The sequence below is a fragment of the Mustela nivalis genome, assembly GCF_964662115.1.
Source record: "Mustela nivalis genome assembly, chromosome: 2".
Lineage (NCBI taxonomy): Eukaryota > Metazoa > Chordata > Mammalia > Carnivora > Mustelidae > Mustela > Mustela nivalis.
In genome coordinates, this window is record NC_139021.1 from 159,434,061 (window position 1) to 159,447,164 (window position 13,104).

General features: G+C 39.8%; 1 protein-coding gene across 5 annotated transcripts in view; it reads right to left on the reverse strand.

Annotated features, from left to right (window-relative positions):
• Positions 1–13,104, reverse strand: part of SEC31B (SEC31 homolog B, COPII coat complex component) — a 125,104-nt gene that overhangs the window by 52,628 nt on the left and 59,372 nt on the right. For 3 of the 5 annotated variants that reach the window (XR_014309315.1, XR_014309318.1, XR_014309319.1), the window contains exons 29-30: positions 9,890–9,954; positions 4,046–4,142 (exon numbers count right to left, since the gene is read on the reverse strand). The gene's annotated coding sequence lies outside the window, so the exon portion shown is untranslated. The remainder of the gene's footprint in view (positions 1–4,045; positions 4,143–9,889; positions 9,955–13,104) is intronic. The other 2 variants (XR_014309316.1, XR_014309317.1) reach the window with 2 other exon arrangements.

A 13,104-nucleotide genomic window follows, 5' to 3' on the forward strand; every position in this document is an offset into this window, starting at 1 on the left:
TCCTTCATTGGAATGCTCTTCCCTGAATCTAGGCCGGGTGGCTCCTTCTTATCTTTCAGGTTTCACCTCAAAAATGGCCTCCTCTGAAATGTCTTCTATGATCACACAACCTAAAAAGAAGTTTGGGGTGCCTGGGTCGCTCTGTTGGTTAAGCATCCAACGCTTGGTTTTGGCTCAGGTCATGATCTCAGGGTCCTGGAACCAAGTCCCAAGTAGGGCTCTGTGCTCAGGAGGGAGACTCCTTGAGATTCTCTCTCTCCCTCTGCCCTTCCCCCATCTATCATGTGCATATACACACACGTGCGTTCTCTCGCTCTCTCTCTCACTCTCAAATAAATAAATAAATAAATAGATCTCAATAAATAAATAAATAAATAAATAAATAAATCTCAATGAATTAAAGGCCTGTGGTCATTTCCTATTAATTACCTTGTTTCATAGCACCTATCATCTGGAATTATTTTGTCATTTGTTCAGTATCTATCTCCTCTCCCACTTCTGTAAGTTCCAGGACATGAGTTGGTCTTTGTTTTCTTCACAGCTGCATTCCAGTGCCTAGGCAATTTCTAGCACAACACAGATGCTCATTAAATACGTATCGAATGAATGAATGAACTACCTTCAAGCAATCTGAAAGTGGTGTAGCCTGTTCTCTTCTTAAATACCTCCAGAGAAGATTCCACCATTTTCTGAAAAATGAATTCCAGCATCCAATAACTTTTCATTGTCAGAAAGGTCCTCTTAATATCCAACCTAAATCCTTCCTAAGGCAATTGCTGTCTCTTCTCATTTGGTCCTCAACGGAATCATTAAATTGCCTTTTTATAGTCAGTAATAAATTTGTTATTGGCCTTCTTAACACTAGTGCTACTTCTCACACCTTCTAACACTGTTCTTTTCTGTCCTTGTCAGAGTTCTCTGCTTCAAGCTTCATTTGTGAGTCCAGCACTGAATGTAACTACTGCTGCTCAAACGTGCTAGGTACAGAAACCTCAACTTAAAAAGAGCAGTCTGTACATCATCTCACTTCTTTCCTGATCTCTTTTTCTACAGGTTGTGCATGTGAATTCATAAGGACGCTTGGATGCTTGGACCTTCTCAAGAATCTGCAGGTACAAATGAGAAGTTGCAAAATAGCTAGAGTGTATAGATCCTAGGAAAGCTTCCTCAACATGGCTGGCCCACCTGTGCTTCAGCCATCCACACAAGGTGCAAGTCTGAAATTTTCTTTTTTTTTTAAAGATTTTCATTTATGTATTTGACAGACAGAGATCACAAGTAGGCAGAGAGGCAAGCAGAGAGAGAGGAGAAAGCAGGCTCCCCGCTGAGCAGAGAGCCCAATATGGGGCTTGATCCCAGGACCCTGAGATCATGACCTGAGCCGAAGGCAGAGGCTCAACCCACTGAGCCACCTAGGTGCCCCATCAAGTCTGAAATTTTTAAAAGGGGCGGCATCGGGCTTTCTGCTCAGCAGGGAGCCTGCTTCCCCCTGCCTCTCTGCCTACTTGTGATCTCTCTCTCGGTCAAATAAATTTTAAAAATCTTTAAAAACAAAACTATTTATTTATTTATTTATTTATTTATTTATTTATTTTAAAAATCTCTTTGATAAACGACTACTTATTAAACAAGATAATAAGGGCCTCTCCCCCACAGAACAAGTTTAGGATATCTTTCCAAATGCATACCCCAAGAAGACTTCATCAAATTCATGAAAGACAGAAAGACAACAAGGAAGGAAGGAAGGAAGGAGAGGAGGACAGGACTGATGTCAAAGAAGTCATTGCCTGTGTTCTCTTCTAGGCTTTTTATGCTTTTGGCCTTATAGTTAGGTCTTTCATCCATTTTGAATTGATTTTTGGGTATGGCGTAAGAAAGTGCTCCAGTTTCATTCTTCTGCCTGTTGCTTTCCAGTTCTCCCAACACCATTTGTTTTTCCCATTGGACATTCTTTTTCCCATTGGATATTCTTTCCTGCTTTGTCAAAGATTAATTGACCATATAATTGTGGGTTCATTTCTAGGTTTTCAGTTCCTTTTTTTTTTTTTTTTTTAAGATTTTATTTATTTATTTGACAGAGAGAGTGAGAGAGCACAAGCAGGGAGAGGAGCAGAGGAAGAGGGAGAAGCAGCCACCACCCCCGCCCCCGCGCCTCTCCTGAGCAGGGAGCCCAACGTGGGACTCGATCCAAGGACCCTGGGATCATGACCTGAGCTTAGCCATCTGAGCCACCCAGGCGCCCTGGGTTTTCAGTTCTGTTCCATTGATCTCTGTGTCTATTTTTGTGCCGGTATCATACTGTTTTGATGACTACAGCTTTGTAATAGGCTTGAAGTCGGGAATTGTGGTGCCCCCAGCTTTGTTCTTTTTCAAGGTTGCTTTGGCTATTTGGGGTTTTTTGTTGTTCCATATAAATTTTAGGATTGTTTGTTCTAGCTCTGTGAAAAATTTTGGTGGTGTTTTAATAGGTGCATTAAATGTGTAGATTGCTTTGGGTAATATACAACTTCATTCTAGGTATGTCTCCTGAGGCAAGGGAAACAAAATAAAAAAATAAACTACTGGGACCACATCAAAATGAAAAGCTTTGGTACGCAAAGGAAACGATCCGTAAACCTATGGAATGGGAGATGATATTTGCCAAAGACATATCTGATAAAGGATCAGTATCCAAAATATATAAAGAACTTACAAAACTCAACACCCAAAAAAGCCAAATAATTCAATTAAAAATGGGCAGAAGATACGAATAGACATTTTTCCAACAGACACATGAAAAGATGCTCAACATCATTTATCATCAGGGGAATGCAAATCAAAACTACAATGAAAATCACTTTTTGGCCTTTTGGCTAAGATCAAGTGTAAAACTACAATGAGATATCACCTCACAGTTGTCAGAATGGTTAAAAGCAAAAACACAAGAAATAACAGGTATTGGTGAGGATGTGGAGAAAGGGGAACCATCTTGTACTGCTGGTAAGAGTGCAAACTTGGGCAGTCACTCCGGAAAACAGTATGGAAATTCCTCGAAAAGTTAAAAATAAAACTACCCTGCGACTCAGCAATTACACTAGTAGGTATTTACCTGAAAGGACACAAAAATCCTCATTCAAAGGGGCACATGTTTAGAGCAGCATTATTTACAATAGCCAAATTATGGAAGCAGCCCAAGTGTCCGTCGACTAATGAATGAATGGATAAAGAAGAGATGGTACATAAATATAATGGAATATTACTCAGCCATCACAAAGAACGAAATCTTGCCAGTTGCAATGTGGTTGGAGCTAGAGAGTGTTCTGCTAAGTGATATAAGTCAGTCAGAGAAATACAAATACTACGTATTTTCACTCATTTGGCATTTAAGAAAAAAGAAGAGGAATACAGGAGGCAAAAAAGACAGAGGCAACCAAGAAACAGACTCTTCACTACAAAAAACAAACCGGTGGTGATCAGAGGGGAGGTAGGGGTGGGTGGTGGGGGAGATGGGCAAAACAGGTGATAGAATTAAGGAGCACACTTGTTGTGATGAGCTCTAGGTGTTGTATGCAAGTGTTGAATCACTATATCATACCCCTGACATTAATCCTACAGGTGTTAACTGGAATTTAAATGAAAACGTAACAAAACAGGAAAGAAAAAGGAAATCAACCAATATAATTCATGTATTTTTTTTTATGATAAAGAAAGAGAACATGTTTATTCACTAGATGGAGAGAATGTATAGGATAAAATTCAACATCCTTCATAACTCTTAAAAATCTCTTATAAAACTAGGAATAAGTGGGAACCTTCTCTGATAAAGCCTCTAAAAAAATTCCCCGTATCGGGGATCCATCACTGAGTGACAGATTACCCCAAACCTTAATGGCTTCACACAGTAACAAACATTTGTGTTCTCACACACTTTCTGTGGGTCAGAAATTAGGAGAGGTTTGGCTCTAGCTCAGAGTTTCTGAGGAAACCCCAAGAATACTGGTTAGTATGCAGGTGTCTGAAGGCAGGACAGGGGTTGGAGGAACCACTTCCGGGGTGGCTTACTCACAGAGCTGGAGAATTGATGGTGGATGCTGGCCGAAGGCTTCTCTGCTGCATTGACCCCATGGAAGGCTGCATCAGGATGCTCCCGACACAGCTTCTGGCTTCCAGAAAAAGAGCAAAGGGAAAACGCAGCATCTATTATCACCTAGTCTCAGAGGTCAAACCGCCATTTCCTGAGGATCATATGACACAGGTCAGCCCTGGGCAGGGTTAGACAAAGATTGTTTGGGGGCAATCTTGGGGACGGGTTATCACAATGCCAAGCTGAGTATCTTAGTTTATGGTGAAACATTCAAATTATCCCTTTCAGTTTCATGAAGAATACAAAGGTTGCCACTACCACACTTCTATTCAGCATTGGACTAGAGGACTTAGCTGACACAGAAAAACAAGAAAAAGAAACAAAAGTTAAAAAGAGTCACTATTTTCGGATCCTATAGATGTGTCAACATAGAAAAAGGCAAAAAAATTATATATATATATATATATATATATATATCCCACAAAACACGGGAATTAAGGTGAATAATGGTTCAGGATACAAAGCCAATGCATAAAACTCAGCTGAATTTTTATGTATCAGCAACAATCAGTTAGAAAATGAAACTTTAAAAAATGATTTCAGTTACAGTGGCATAAAAAATATGAAGTACTTAGAGGTAAACCTAACAAAATACTTCTATGACCTTGATGGAAAATATTACGGAACTTCACTGAAAAACATTATAGAAGACCTGACTAAATGGAGGGCTTTATCATAGTTTTGGACTGGAAGACTCAGTGTTGAGAAAATGCCAGTTCTCCCCAAATTGATGTGCAGATCTGACAAATTCCAATCAAAATCCTGAAAGTATTTTGGGAGGAGGGAAGAACTGACAAGGCGATTCTAAAGAACTACACGGAGGGACTTGCTATACAAAATATAAGGAATTATTATAAATTCCTAGTAATTAAAAAGGATCTTACTGATTTAGAGACAATGTAACTAATGAAATAAAATGGCCCGTGCATAAATGGAACCTTGGCTTATGATAGAGCTGATAGTAAAGAACCATGAAAAAGATGATAGCTTTTTTGATAAATGGTACTTGGTTACAGATGAAAAATAACTAAATAACTACCTTACCCCATACACAAAAATCCATTCTAAGCGATCCTGGAAGGTAATGTAAAGAGTAAACTATGACATTTTTAGAACACAACATCAAAGACTGTCTGTACAACTGATGGGTAGGAAAGGATTTCTTAAACAAGACACAAAGGCATACGTTAATAATAATAATAAATGTGTTCGAATCTCAGATGCCAACAATTCTACAATGCACCCTTATATTAAGAAAGGAAAAACATTGCTATTAAAATTGTAGGACAATGTTTTCTCACTACTTAGAATTCTTTAAGTTACACGATTATAAACTTATTTTTTAATTTTTTAAGATTTTAAATGCATGCATAAGAAAGAAAATTTGAGGGAAATAAACTAGTCAAAATGTTCCTAAAATGTTTTCATATTCAGAGCCTGAGTTTTAAAAATAGTTTTTGATTCCGTTCTTGACAGCTATGTTTTCCACAGAGCAGCACCCTCTACCATCAGGAACCCTGGTGATGACTGCTGTTGCTGCTGCTGCTTCTTTTTTTTTCAATTGAGTATTTTGCTATGAGATTGGATATTTATTTAATAAGATCTGTTTTCAATGTGGACTTGTCTCTGTGATTAGCTGTGGAGGGTTCGTCATGTGTCGTGCAGCCCTCTGGGCATGGAGCCTGCTGAAAATTCTCTCTCCCTTTCCCTCTGCCACTCCCCCCTCTCCCTCTTTCTCTCCCTCTCTAAAAAAAAAATGTCTTGGCACCTGGGTGGCTCAGCGGGTTAAAGCTTAAAGCCTCTGCCTTCGGCTCAGGTCATGATCCCAGGATCCTGGGATGGAGCCACATCGGGCTCTCTGCTCAGTGGGGAGCCTGCTTCCTCCTCTCTCTCTCTGCCTGCCTCTCTGCCTACTTGTGATCTCTGTCTGTCAAATACATAAATAAAATCTTTAAAAAAAATTAAAATTAAATAAAAAAATTTTTTTTAAAAGTCTGTTCTTTGAGAGCTCAATGAATTGCTGTCGTCCAGTATGAGATCAGGAGTCACAACCAGGTCCCTCCCTGGAAGAGCAGGTAAGAACAATTAAATTGTGACTTGTTGCCTGGCTGGTGAGCATGGAAGACCCATCAATTTTAAGAGCTGCTGTGTTAGTTCCCTGTGGCTCCCATCACAAATGACCACAGCAGTGGGACTTCAAACACAGCTGGAAGCTAAAAGTCTGCAATCAGTTTCAGCAGGCCAAAAGCAAGTGTGGGCCAGGCCATGTTCCCTCCAGAGGCTCTAGGTGAGAGCCTATTTCCTTGCCTCTTCCATTTTCTACAGCTGCATTCCTTAGCTCATAGCCTCTTTATCCCTCTCTAAAAGCCCACCTGCGAAACACCTTCAAATCTCCCTGTACTGCCAGGTCCTATCACACCTTCTCCCTTCTGTCACTGCAATCAAACTTCCCTCTGCCTCTTCCTTATAAGGACACTGGCAATTACATTTGAGGGTCCTCCCATATAACCCAGGATAATCTCTCCATCTCAGAATCCTTCATTCAATCACGCTGGCAAAGTAACATTAGTAATGTTAAGGTAGATGTCTCAGGTTCAGGGTTTCGGATGTGAATGTCTTTGGAGGACACTGTTCAACCTACCACAGATGGTAAATGTGAAAAAATATGCATCTGTGAATTGATGAGACATGATAATATCAATAATGGCTACTTTCCTTTTAGGGTGCTTGGCTGGTGCAGTTGTTTGAGCGTCAGACTCTCGGTTTCAGTTTAGGTCATAACCTCACGGTCGTGTGATCAAGCCCCACATCAGGCTATGTGCTTGGTGCGCAGAGTCGGCGTGAGATTCTCTCTCTCACTCTCCCTCTGCACCTCCCACTTGTCCTCTCTCTCTTTAAATAAGTAAGTAAATAAATAAATCTTTTTAAAAATAGCTAATCTGCTTTCATGTGCCAAGTACTGTTCTATGAACTTCACGTGTAATTACTTATTTGTTAAGTTCGACGCAAGAGCCTGCTTCTCCTTCTCCCGGTGCCTGCCGTTCTGCCTACTTGTGCTCACTGTCTACCTCTCTGTCAAATAAATAAATAAAATCTTTTTTTAAAATTGTAAAAAAAAATAAAATTAAGTTCTATTAATCAAAAGACACTATCAAGAAAGTGAGAAAACATACCACAAATTTGGAGCAGACATTTGCTATGCATACAGTTGACAAAAGCTGAATGTCCAGGGTATATAAAGAATTTATATACATCATTAATATAGGAAAGACAAATAATCTAATAGAAAAAGTAGGTGAAAGACTTAAATGTACCCAACATAAAGTGCCTGAAGGGGTGTGAAATGCTGGTTGCAGTGTAAATTGTAGCAACTGCTTTGGAACACAATTTAACATTATCTTGTAAAACAGATGTGCTAACCCTATGATCACAAATTCCACTTAAGGAATATACACTAAAGAAACTTTTGGGATACGTTACACCAAAGAAACTGTTGGGATACCTGTTCTCAAAAACATGTATAAGAATATTGACAGCACCACTGTTAAATACTAGCAAAAGGTCTGACACAACCCTAATACTACCAACAATAAAATGGATAAATCCATACAATTGAATACTCCATATGCCACTGTAAATAAATTCATTACAGCTACACATAACAGCAAGGATAATCTCAGGAATGTAATGTTAAATGAAAAAAAGCAAACTGCAGAAGCTTACATATGGTACAATTTCACTAATATCGTTCAAAAAACCAAGCCAAACAGTATTGTTTAGGAATAAAATATGTGAACAGCAAAGGGATGCTTAAAAAATATTAGTTTCCCCTATCAATTTTTCTTTCTCAGTCTTGGCATATGTCTTCCAATCTTGGCATTGAGTGGAAATGGCACAGTAAAGTAAAAAGGAGTGGATTAACCAGGATCCCTGGGTTACTGATTGCTTTCTGCCTATTTCTATATAAAGACTAGGAATTCTAAGTAGAGGTCATTTACTGTGAAAGAGGATCACTGCCACAAGTCCCATTATTCAGTATTAAACTGTCTCAGGCAGGTATCAACTTAAACCGGTTGCTGCTATACTTTTTGGTTGTACAAAAGCTTACGCTCAGTCTTGGCTCTTTCCACTCACTCGTACAGGTCTTCTGGACTCACTCAGTCATCTGTTTCAGGATGCATTTTGCTATTTTATACTTCTATCTCTACCATCAGCATTCTTCTTCTTTGAAAAAAAATGCATTGAATGAATATATCTCAAAGACCCTGAGAAGCTCAGCTTGGCAGAGACACCATTTCTCCTCCGTCATTTCTCCTGTCATCCAAATTCTCAGGGAAGGAAACTTGACTGGCTTAGCTGGGTGATACCAGCTTATAACCATTTGTGTTGCGGATGGTAGAGGTGGCTCTGTGCCACAAAGTCGCTCCTGAAGGTCCCCAACTGGAGGTAGAGTAGCCCATAAAAGCAGTCATTATGAGCTGGGTGGACGCTCAAAAAATGTTCTACGGAAGATGTTATTTATACTAATTCAATGAATACCCTCATATACATGTCCCGAAAAACATCGTCTGATTGCTTTCATAGGACAAAAGTTGTAAAGGTGGAATTATTGGATCAAATGTATTAACGTGATTGAAATTTTATTTATTTACTGTTAATTATTTTGATTGAAATTTTAAATTCAGGGGCACCTGGGTGGCTCAGTGGGTTAAAGCCTCTGCCTTCGGCTCAGGTCATGATCTCAGGGTCCTGGGATTGAGCCCCACATCGGGCTCTCTGCTCCTTGGACAGCTGCTTCTTCCTCTCTCTTTGCCTGCCTCTCTGCCTACTTGTAGTCTCTGTCTGTCAAATAAATAAATAAAATCTTTTAAAAAAAAAGAAATTTTAAATTCATATTATCAAATTGCACTGCAAAGCATTGGATTAATTCACACTCCTCAGTGTGTAAAGCAACCATTTGACAAAACACAATACTCTTGTCAATATTGGGCCTCATTTTTTTTTTTTTTTTTAGAGATTTTATTTATTTGAGAGAGAGAGTGAGTGGGAAGGAGAGGGAGAGAAAATCTGAAGTAGACTCCATGCTGAGCACAGAGCCCACTGTGGGGCTCAAGCCCACAACTGTGAGATCATGACCTGAGCCGAAACCAAGAGCAGACACTCAACTGACTAAACCACCCAGGTGCCCCAGGTCCCATTAAAAAACAAAACAAAACAAAACAAAACAAAACAAAACAAAACAAAACAAAAAAAAACCTTTGCCAGTTTGATAAATGAAGGTGGTATCTCATTGTTTTAATCTGTCTTTTCTCAAAAACAGCGAAGCTAAATTTTTTCATCTGCATTTTGGATTTTTTATTTGTTAACTTTTGAAGAGCTTACCCATATAAATAGGACTGGTTTTTTTTTTCAATCCTAATAGTTTGTATAAGAGCAACATAGACGTTGAAAATATTTCTATGTCTATTAGTCTTTTTATTTTGTTTTTGAAGAGGTGTTTCTTTGCTTGTTTTTTGGATGCCTGGTTCAATCTAAAAAGGATACTGTTGCCTAAACATTGCCCTCAGATCAGTGTGTGTGTGTGTGTGTGTGTGTGTGTGTGTGTGTTAGAGAGGGAGAGAGAGAAAGAGAGATGGCAGGTAGGGGGAGCAGAGGGAGAGAGAGAATCTTAAGCAGGCTCCACAGCCAGCACTGAGTCCAACTTGGGGCTCTGTCTCATAACCCTGAGGTCATGACCTGAGCCAAAATCAAGAGTCAGACACTTACTCAATGAAGCCAGCCAGGTGCTCCTGTGTGCAGATCAAATTTAAGAATAGATTTTTTTTAATACTCTGGAAAACAATGGATTAAAATATTAATAATAAGTACTGAAAACTTAGTAAGCATGAAGTGTCAAGCATATATTCAACCACAGTGGCCTCCGTTGTGCTAAAGAGCTAATTCCATCCTCTTTCATTCACTTAACATGGATCTGTATTCACTTGTACAGGTTTTCTAGACTTGTCACTTGGATTTCTGCCACTGGCCCTAAATTGTCTCTGCCTCTAGTCTCATCTAGGCCATCTTCCATCATTGCCAAAAAATAATCCATCAGGTATACAAATTTTATGTCACACAGCTGCTCATCACCCTTTGGTGGCTTCTAGTTGCCTTCAGGATAAAATCCAAACTCCTCAGCACAAGGTCCTTCCCCACCCTCCACCCCCACTGCATTCTACCTAATTCTCCGGCCTTCCATCTCCATATCACCCACACTACAGCCACAGAGAGCTGCCCGCAGTTCTCCACAGGTACCCCAATGCTTCACAGATTCGTTATTCCTTCTGTGTGGAATGCCCTTCCTCCTTGTGACTATTGATGAACTCTTATTTATTTTTTGGATGCTCCCCCACTCTTTACATATGCTCAGAAGCCTGTCTGCTCTCTCCGGTTTCTTGGTTTTTTGTTTTTTTTTTGTTAAGATTTTATTTATGTATTTGACAGAGAGAGAGACAGAGAGGAAATAGAAGCGGGGGAGAGGGAGAGGAAGAAGCAGGCTTCCTGTTGAGCAGGGAGCCCAACTCAGGGCTTGATCCCACAACCCAGAGATCATGACCTAAGCCAAAATCAAGAGTCGGATGCTTAACCAAGTGAGCCAGCCAGGCTCCCCCTCCTATTTCTTTAGGTACCCAGGCGTTATGCTTTCATAGCATCTTCATGCATTTCTTTCCCTTACCACTTCTGAGTGTACTGATCTGTTTCTTCCGGACTGTCAATGTGGTGACAGACTTCTCTATTCATTTTAATTCATGGTCTTACCCAGGGCTTGAGACATCATAGACCATTAAGTTTTTGCCAATTAAATACAGAGACAAATGAACATTTCTAGGTTTTCTCAGGAAAAAGTACAACAAAGCAAATGCGACACTATCAAAGTTTTAAATAGGGATTAAAAAATAGAGCAGAGTGTTAGGACATTGATAATCATTTAAACGAATTTACCACTTAGGTGCCTGGGGGGCTCAGTTGGTTAAGCATCAGACTCTGGAGGGCACAGTAGGAAGTGGGTCCTCAAAGAGAATTTGTACTCTTTATGCATTTTGTCACGTTTACGTTTTTACAATGAGAATGCATTAATATTTTTTACAAAAGATAAGGGTATTAAATTTTCCCTTTGTGGGAAAAAATTCTGAGGTGGTGGTGGAGTGCATCAAGAAACTTGTTTTAAATTTACTCTTTTTTCACAAAAAAAATCGCCCAAGCCTGTTCTACCTCCTAGAAGTTTTTTCTATCCCCTGGGAATTAATTCCCTAGTCAAGTACACAGAAAGAACTTTGTTCCTATTGTTGTCAGGGAAGAAGTCAAGATTGAAATTCAGGAGTCATTACTCTTGACCTTCCTAGGATTTGACACTAGGTCTTAAAGACTTGGCTTCTTTCTTTCTCTTTTTCTCTTTTTCTCTTTCTTTCTTTCTTTCTTTCTTTCTTTCTTTCTTTCTTTCTTTCTTCTTTCTTATTCTTAAAGGTTTATTTGAGAGAGAGAGAGAACAAGGGGAGGTAGGCAGAGGAAGAGGGGAAGGAGACCCCCTGCTGAGCCAAGAAATGCCAGTCTCCATCCCAGGAATCCAAGATCACAACCTGAGCCTGAGTGGAGTCAGAGGCTTGAGCTCAAACCAAGAATCTGAGGCGTCAACCACTTAGCCTTCACCGAGTGAGCCACCCAGGTGCCCCCAGCTGCTTCCTTTCTGAATGATAAAAGACAGAAAGATCTAGGAGGGTATAAACTTTTAGTTGTAAGATGAGTAAGTTTTGGGGATCAAATGTACAGCACAGTGACTATAGTTAATAATACTTGTATTACTGTATATAATACTTGAAATCTGCTAAGAGAGCGGATCTTAAATTTTCTCACCACACACACACACACACACACCATGTAAGGTGATAGATGTGTGAATTAACTTGATTGTGGCAATCATTTCACAATATAATATATACATTTGTCAAAATATCACATTGTACACCTTAAAGTTATACAATTTTTATGTGTCATTCAACCTCAATAAAGCTGAGGGGAAAAAGAAGAGAGAACAGAGGACCTAAAGTTGAGTGGGAGTCAAAACCCACCAAGCTTATATCACAGAGTTAGGAATCCCAAATAACGACCTGGTCTGGAAGATTCCGGGTGGATGACAAAGATAGTCAAAATATTTAGGTCAAGAGCTCTCAATCATCCCGCCTGAATAATTTGATAATGAATTAATCTGCTAATTCTTTATTTGTCAGTTGAGTTTGACAGTGTAGATCTGGCTGGAAAGGGTTCTGAAGAGTGAGCAACAAGGATGAAAGACAGACCATTGCCTCTGGGGAGTCCTCAGGAAAGGAGGTGTAGATGCCAAAGCAGGAGATGTGGCCATGTGGAAGTCAGTTGGGGGCCCTTTGAGGACCCCCAACACTATGGCTGAGGTGACCCTTCCTCTCTAGTGGACAAAAGGGGCAGCAACTCAGATGTGTGAGCAAGAATCTCAGTGCCCTACTTGCTTCACCACCAGAGTCTTAAGAAGTTAGGGTTTTGGTTACCTATTGAAATCTCAACCCGTCTTTGAAGTTCGGATTCTACCTTCTGTAGAAAACCTTCCCTAAATAAGCCTATGTGATTTACAGGCACTTTGAAACAAGTTAATACCTTATTAAATTACATTCTTATCTTACCACCATACTGGGCTGTAAGTGTCTCTAGGGCAGAAATCACGTTTTGTCTTTTTAAAATGTCCACGCTGCCTAGCGTGGGGTTGAGCATGTAACAGGCGTTCAACAAGTAAGTGTTCCCTGGAAAAGTTGAAAGGAAGAAACCCACAGGTACCCTAAAGTAGCCCAAGCTTCTTTCTAACTTACAGAGGTGGTTGGGTTGAATCCCCACATTTGCAAATCAGAGGGCTGAGGCTCACCCAGTACATGGTATATTTTTCTCTGAAGAAAGCTACTCTGAATGCAGATTAAGGC